This window comes from Pelophylax lessonae (genome assembly GCF_965119305.1).
Source record: "Pelophylax lessonae genome assembly, chromosome: 2".
Taxonomy (NCBI): Eukaryota; Metazoa; Chordata; class Amphibia; order Anura; family Ranidae; genus Pelophylax; species Pelophylax lessonae.
In genome coordinates this window covers 173,965,401-173,972,352 of record NC_138769.1, presented here as the reverse complement: position 1 = coordinate 173,972,352, position 6,952 = coordinate 173,965,401, and positions in this window count along the sequence as shown.

Sequence of the window (6,952 nt, the reverse complement as noted above, 5' to 3'; positions counted from 1 at the left end):
AAAGAAAAAGAAAAAAATAAATTACTTATGCCAAGTGTGATTTCTCCATGAAGGAGAAGAGGTTCATCACTTTAGGACATGAGCAAAAAACTGAGGATTCATGAAGCAGGGTAGGGTTATACAGGGGGCACCCAATGGGCATGTCCTTGAAAGCTTGCCAGTGCCCAATCACTTGAACGTACAACTTTATAACCCAGGGTTTATAAATACCTTGCATGTGTCTGATACTGTTCGAGTAAGATGAAAACTGATAAGAAATAGACTGACCCTTGCACAGGGGAATCAGTGAGGGCCTCCAATTACACATTCGTCATTCCACCTCATAAGAGGGTGGGTCTGTGTACCAAAAAATATACTGCAATGCAAAAGAAAAAAGGTGGGTGTAGGACCCAGTGAAACTTGGTATAAGGTGACCCCAGACGATAATGCAGTATCAAAAATTATCAAATTTGATTGCACTCAAAATAACAACTTCACAATGAACACTAAAGCCCTCCACCTATCACCACAATAACAACATTGTTATCATAAAATTAGCATATGTTATAAATGGGCCCTAGTTTGTGCTAATTTTATGATAACGTTGTTACTGTGGTGATAGGTGGAGGGCTTTAGTGTTCATCATAAAGTTGTTATTTTGTACAAAGTCCAAATTAATTTGATACTTTTTGATACTGCATTATTGTCTGGAGTCACCTTATACCAACTTCCACTGGGTCCTACGTCCACCTTTTTTCTTTTGCATTATTGTACGAGTAAGATATCCAAAATTTTGAGATCAACAAAACAAAAATAAAGGGGAGAGCTTCCAATAGCACAATTGCCTTAGTGACAATCGGCAAAAGAAGCAACCATCTACTTTAGAAAGATTTCCTCCACAATTGGATACAGACAGCAAAAATAATCCTGAAGGGGGGTCTAAACCATGTTCTGCTATAGCCATGACATAAATGTTGCTTTAGTTATATTTCAAATCAGAGATCTCTAGGCTCTTATGTCTCAAGAAGAGGTGCAAGAATCTTAGTGCCCATGTGTCTTTCTGGAGTTTAACTTTAAATATTTTATCTAATTTGAATTTCCCAAAAGACCAAGTATACTTCATGTGTTTATTAAATCCAGCAAATAAAAAAATGTAAAAAAAAATACACAAGCACAGCATTTCAATATAAAAACATTCTTTTTCATTAATATGAAGCTTACAACAGAGTGGCAAGTGACAATACATAAATATCAGGGATATTATAAAAATCCAAGTTAAAAACAACCATCACTAAATATGCATTAAAATTATTTTATGAATCGAGATATTGAATTTACTTGATTCAATGTAATGGTGTTTGCTGTGGGGGAGATAGTAAAATTAAAACATAATTTACATTTCATTTTGTTGTAATGCATATAAATTACAATGAGTCTGTAAAAACGTAATAAAGAGAACAGAACATACACAGGTCACATATTAGAATTCCTGCAGGTACAACAAATTGGTAGAGACATTCATTCCATGCTGTAAATTATAACATCATCTTCTTCATAGATACATAGGCTTGCTCTTCGGGGACTAGCCTTTCCTGGCTGGGTAGGCCATGGGCAGAGAGCAGCTGCACAGCGGAAAGAAGTCGGTTTTGGTTTTATAATGGCATATTAAATGGGTTAAATATACATTTGAAGGTAAATATGTTCTTTGAAATAGCATGCATTCTTTTCACACTGGCCACTTGGTTATACTTCAGAGAAGAAAAAGACTTGCTTGTCTGGTCTGGCAAGAACACTGTAAAACACACACCGATCTACAAACCATTTGGAAAACAATAGTATTTATTTCCAGTAGCATTTTCAACCATGGATGTAGTTTGAAAGCTCCAGAAAAGTGGAAAAGGTTAATGAGCTCATGACAGAAGGCATAAAAAAACGTGAATGAGTTATATAGTGGGGGTGGAAAATACTTTTATAAATGATGTACCTACAATTTGGTGGTTGCGGTCTCTGTTAACGTCAGTGGGACATCCCATGTGCTCTTACTTTATAGGTTTACAATGATCATTCCTGGTAAAATGGACCAATAGCTAAATCTAACTGAAATCTCTGTTAATAGGGATTACCTTTCATGGGAAAAAATGTTTCTGAGGGCGCCTCGCAAAACGAGTCCCAAGATCAAGTACTGAAAGTGAGAATAAACCATTCTAAACTCTGATCTTTTCCTTTAACAGAAACTAGGGGTATTTGGTTATGTGAAAGCACTGAAAGGAGCCTTGAACAGTATTTTCTTTAGGAAGGCATGCAAACACTTCTTAGTTTACACTTGAGTAAACTTAGGTCAGCGCAACAGGATTGCATCAGCATGGGGATAGTTTTCCATTAGTCAGTTGGTTTTTGTCAATGTGTAGGTCACTCAAGCACTCTAAATACATGTTTACCTAAATCCTGGTTGAGTAAGAAGGGTTTCTAGGCTGAGGGTAAAATCATGTATTGTTCACCTGGATTTTAAAGGAACCCGCTAATATACAAAATGTTACAAAAGCAACACAATTTCCTGAAAACAGACAGCAGTCTACTTTCAGGAAATTGTGTAATCATCTGTGCTTACACACACCATCTGTTCTGGTAAGAGCCACTGCTAGGCCATTGTAGACCACTAAATCTGGGTACGTACTATAGATGACTTTGAAGGCCCTCCATCCACAACACAAAGCATGAACATCACTATAGGTCACTGAGGTTTAGCTCTGCATTGTGGGATGTAAGGGGTCTGCCAAAGCTCAAGGCAGTACTAGGCATTACATGCCAGCCTATCCCCTTAACATATTACATGATATTTCCAGGTCAGAAGGGAGATGCGAATCATCCATGGCATTCTTGGACTGCAGCAGGGCACCACCCAGTTTGGAGATCTTTGAGAATCTACAACGAAAATCACCTTGATATCATCCATATAGGATGCATATGCCAGATAAAATAAATTGGATTTGTTAGCATTCTTTTCCCTAGTACTGCTTTGGCAATAGTATACAACATAGTAAATGCAGCTTTAATCCCTGGTGCTAAGAATGATTTGCCTACATTATTCCCCACCCATTGATGGTCACGGATGTTCTGTCTCTTGTCAAAACAAGGGAAATCGTGTCCTCTAAGGAGGAGGCAGCTAGAGATGTGAGGTCTAACGTTCCCATTAACCAAGGAAAAAAAACTGTAAAAAAACAGCAGAATAAAATAATGAAAGTGGTTGGTCATGCAAGCATATACTGTATTATAATAATAATAATATATTATTAATGCCAAATAACAGAATATCTCCTATTCTTTTGAAAACACAATTATCGGCTGTCGTTAAACTTATACCATCTTTCAAAAACTGTTTTTCTGTGGAGCAGTGTTAATTTTGTTGACGAAAATATTTTCGCCATAGGTTTAGTCAGCTGCAGGTTTTCAGCGATGAAAATAAAATTCGGTTTCCATTCAGATCACTAAAATACGACAAACTAAAATGGCATTTTAGTCAAAAGACTATGACTAAAATGAAATCTAAATTTGACGTAAAAAAGCAATATTCTTGTTTGTTTACGAAATTTGGTTTTATTTATAAAGATGTTACTTGATACTTGTTTTCATTATTTATAGAAAACTGTTTTCACATTCAGGTAATACCTACAACGGCATTACAGCCAATAGAGTTTACAGTTTTTAGTTTTTTTATTTTTTTAAATTGCACTTCTATTTGTCAAAAAGTGATATTTTTGTTTGTTTATGATACTGGAGATTTTAGTCAACTAAAATCTACTGGAGATTTTATTCGACCTAAATACGACTAAAAGTAAAACAATTCAGATAACTAAATTACGACCAAACTAAAACGCTGTTTTACTCAAATGACTATAACTAAAACTAAATTGAAATTTGACATCAAAATGAACACTGCTGTGGAGTAATTTCAGTATGTATATAGCATTCCTGGCTCACCTCAGACCTGGAGCCAAGGCATATTGCTGCATTGCCTGCCACTACCCGGTATGACATTTCTAATCTGTTCAGCAGTTCCCATCTGTAATGGGGTTCTATATGATGTTACTGCTGAGGTGCAGCACCATTCCCAAGTTTTTTGGGATTCAGATCCGCTGAAGTAATGTAACTATTTAGAAATGCCTCTGGATTTTCTCCCCTTTGATATTCAAATTAACAAATTTTATTGTCATGTACCACCTGCCTTGTGTAGGCCTTTGGCATGATCGTTATTTGGTGTTATCTGTATCCAGTCAGATTGGTATCTTCTGTTGAACCTGTTATCTTTTATTTTTGCCCATTATGGATACTGCCTTGCTATAATAAAATAAAATTTAATAAACAAAAAAAAAAAAAAAAAAAAAGAGCGGCTTACATGTTAGAAGTACCCAGCAGAATAAAATCCACTTGCTTGTATGAACACCACCACTATTCCATTAATTTATTCATACAGCAAATGATGTATTGATTATTTTTTCCCTATTTAAGAAGGAAGACATGTACTTAAAGTGGATTTCCACCCATTTTCGTAACTTTAGATGTATGTAATTCCCTTTAAAACGACTTTTACCAATGGAAACTTTTTTTTTTTTTTTTTCTAGTAAATACCTTATTTTCTTGTTTATTCCTCCTCTCCCCACTTCCGGGTCCGATCGGCGATGACGTCATTCGGCGATTCGCAGTGTCTGCTGGGATGTATTCCATGCCAGAAATCTCGCAGTATTACCCAGTAGCTGAGCTGTACTGTGTGTATTGAGGCCGTGACCTGCCCCGCCTCCTCTCAGTGAGTTGTACTGTATGCATTGTATTCAGCCCGTGCTCTGCCCCGCCTCCTCTCAGTGAGCTCAGTGAGGATATAATGCTTTCAGTCCTCGCTCACTGAGAGGAGGCGGGGCAGAGCACGGGCTGAATACAATGCATACAGTACAACTCACTGAGAGGAGGTGGGGCGGAGGCGGGGCAGGTCACGGCCTCAATACACACAGTACAGCTCAGCTCCTGGGTAATACTGCAAGATTTCTGGCATGGAATACATCCCAGCACACACTGCGAATCGCCGAATGACGTCATCGCCGATCGGACCCGGAAGTGAGGAGAGTAGGAATAAACAAGAAAATAAGGTATTTACTAGCAAAAAAAAAAAAAGTTTCCATTGGTAAAAGTCGTTTTAAAGGGGATTACATACATCTATGTAATCCAACCTATTAAAAATGGGTGGAACTCCGCTTTAATGCAGTTCTAAATGGAAGTTTATGTGCATGTGCCCAATAGGGACTGCCTGTGACAAGACTTTCACAAAGCCTTGCAGCAGGAACAGCCTTCGTTTCTATAGGCAGCAATACTATACTTTCATATGACATGTATTGATTCTATGGTATGGATCAATAAATGACTCTTATGTAATAGAATTTTAACTACTAATACTCATGAAAAGCACCTGTCACCTACACAAACTGAGGACTGAACTATTATTATAAAAATATTGGTTAAGTCCACAAAATAGCCCTATTGGTTGTAGGCAAAGGTGAACATTAACCACAGCCATGCATTTTCCCAATAAAATGTCTGACATCTATATGTATATATATTGCTGCTTTTATTTTATACCTTTGTGACCATATGATTTAAAAATAGTTCTTAGTACTCTACATATAAATTGGATTTCTATTTTCCAATTCTCAACACTAGAGGTTGCTGTTGCACTACAGTCAGCGAGGTTTGAGCTGGATCGCACGTGTAGAGCAATGAATGTCAAATTCTTATATTTCAGCTGGTTTGTATTCCTCCCTCTTTTAGGCTTGAAGACAATGTTTATATTTCTGGAAATATATTGCTTTAGGTAAGTAAAATTTCTAAGACTAAATTATCATGGCACTAAAAAAAAAACAAAAAACAAAACTTTTATTACACTGCAAAGAGCAATTTTGTGCTCTCAGAAGTAAAATGCAGTCTGACTTTCCCAATGGTTGTTGCTGTTCCCTTACTATACATCACAGTGGTTTGCACCATGGCGTTAAAGGGGTTTTTAATGAAACGTTCAGGGTCCCTATGTAGTGACTCAAAGGGGACTCTTCCCAAGCATAGTTTCTTAGGACAAGATATCTGAGATGAAATCTGGTAGTACAGCGGAAACTGTATGGGGGCTAAATTGTTGTACCTGGACTTAAATCCTCTAACCATTTCAAAAGTCAGCAAAGTAGATTTCCATTATTAAATAGATGTTAGTATGTTTCTTTGATATCCCTTTTAAAACACCAGTAAACGACACTTTTCACAAAAAATAAATATGAATTAATCACTACTAGAGCTGCACGATTCTGGATAAAATGAGAATCACAATTATTTTTGCTTAGAATAAAGATCAGGATTCTCTTCTCGGCGTAACATCATCTTTTACATTATACAAAAAAATTGGGCTAACTTTACTGTTTGGTGTTTGGTTTTTTTTTTAATTAATTAAAGTGTATTTTTTCCCAAAAAACTGAGTTTGCAAGACTTCTGTGCAAATACGGGGTGACATAAAAGATTGCAACGACCGCCATTTTATTCTCTAGGGCAGTGATGGTAAACCTTGGTACCCCAGATGTTTTGGAACTACATTTCCCATGATGCTCAACTACACTGCAGAATACATGAGCATCATGGGAAATGTAGTTCTAAAACATCTGGGGTGCCAAGGTTCGACATCACTGCTCTAGGGTCTCTGCTAAAGAAAATATATATATATTGTTTGGGGGCTCTAAGTGCCGATTTACATATATGCAAAGCGGGAACCCTGTGAATCGCTGGGGGTGCCAATACATAGTTAAAGACACCCCCTGATCAGTTCGAACACCTATGCGATCCGATTCTGGTGTGGACCCAAAAAAGGGTCCTGAGCAAGTTGTGTCTAAATGCGATGCGAATTCAGCCATACAATCTGTATGGCTGAATTCGCATTGTACAGACATCGCAT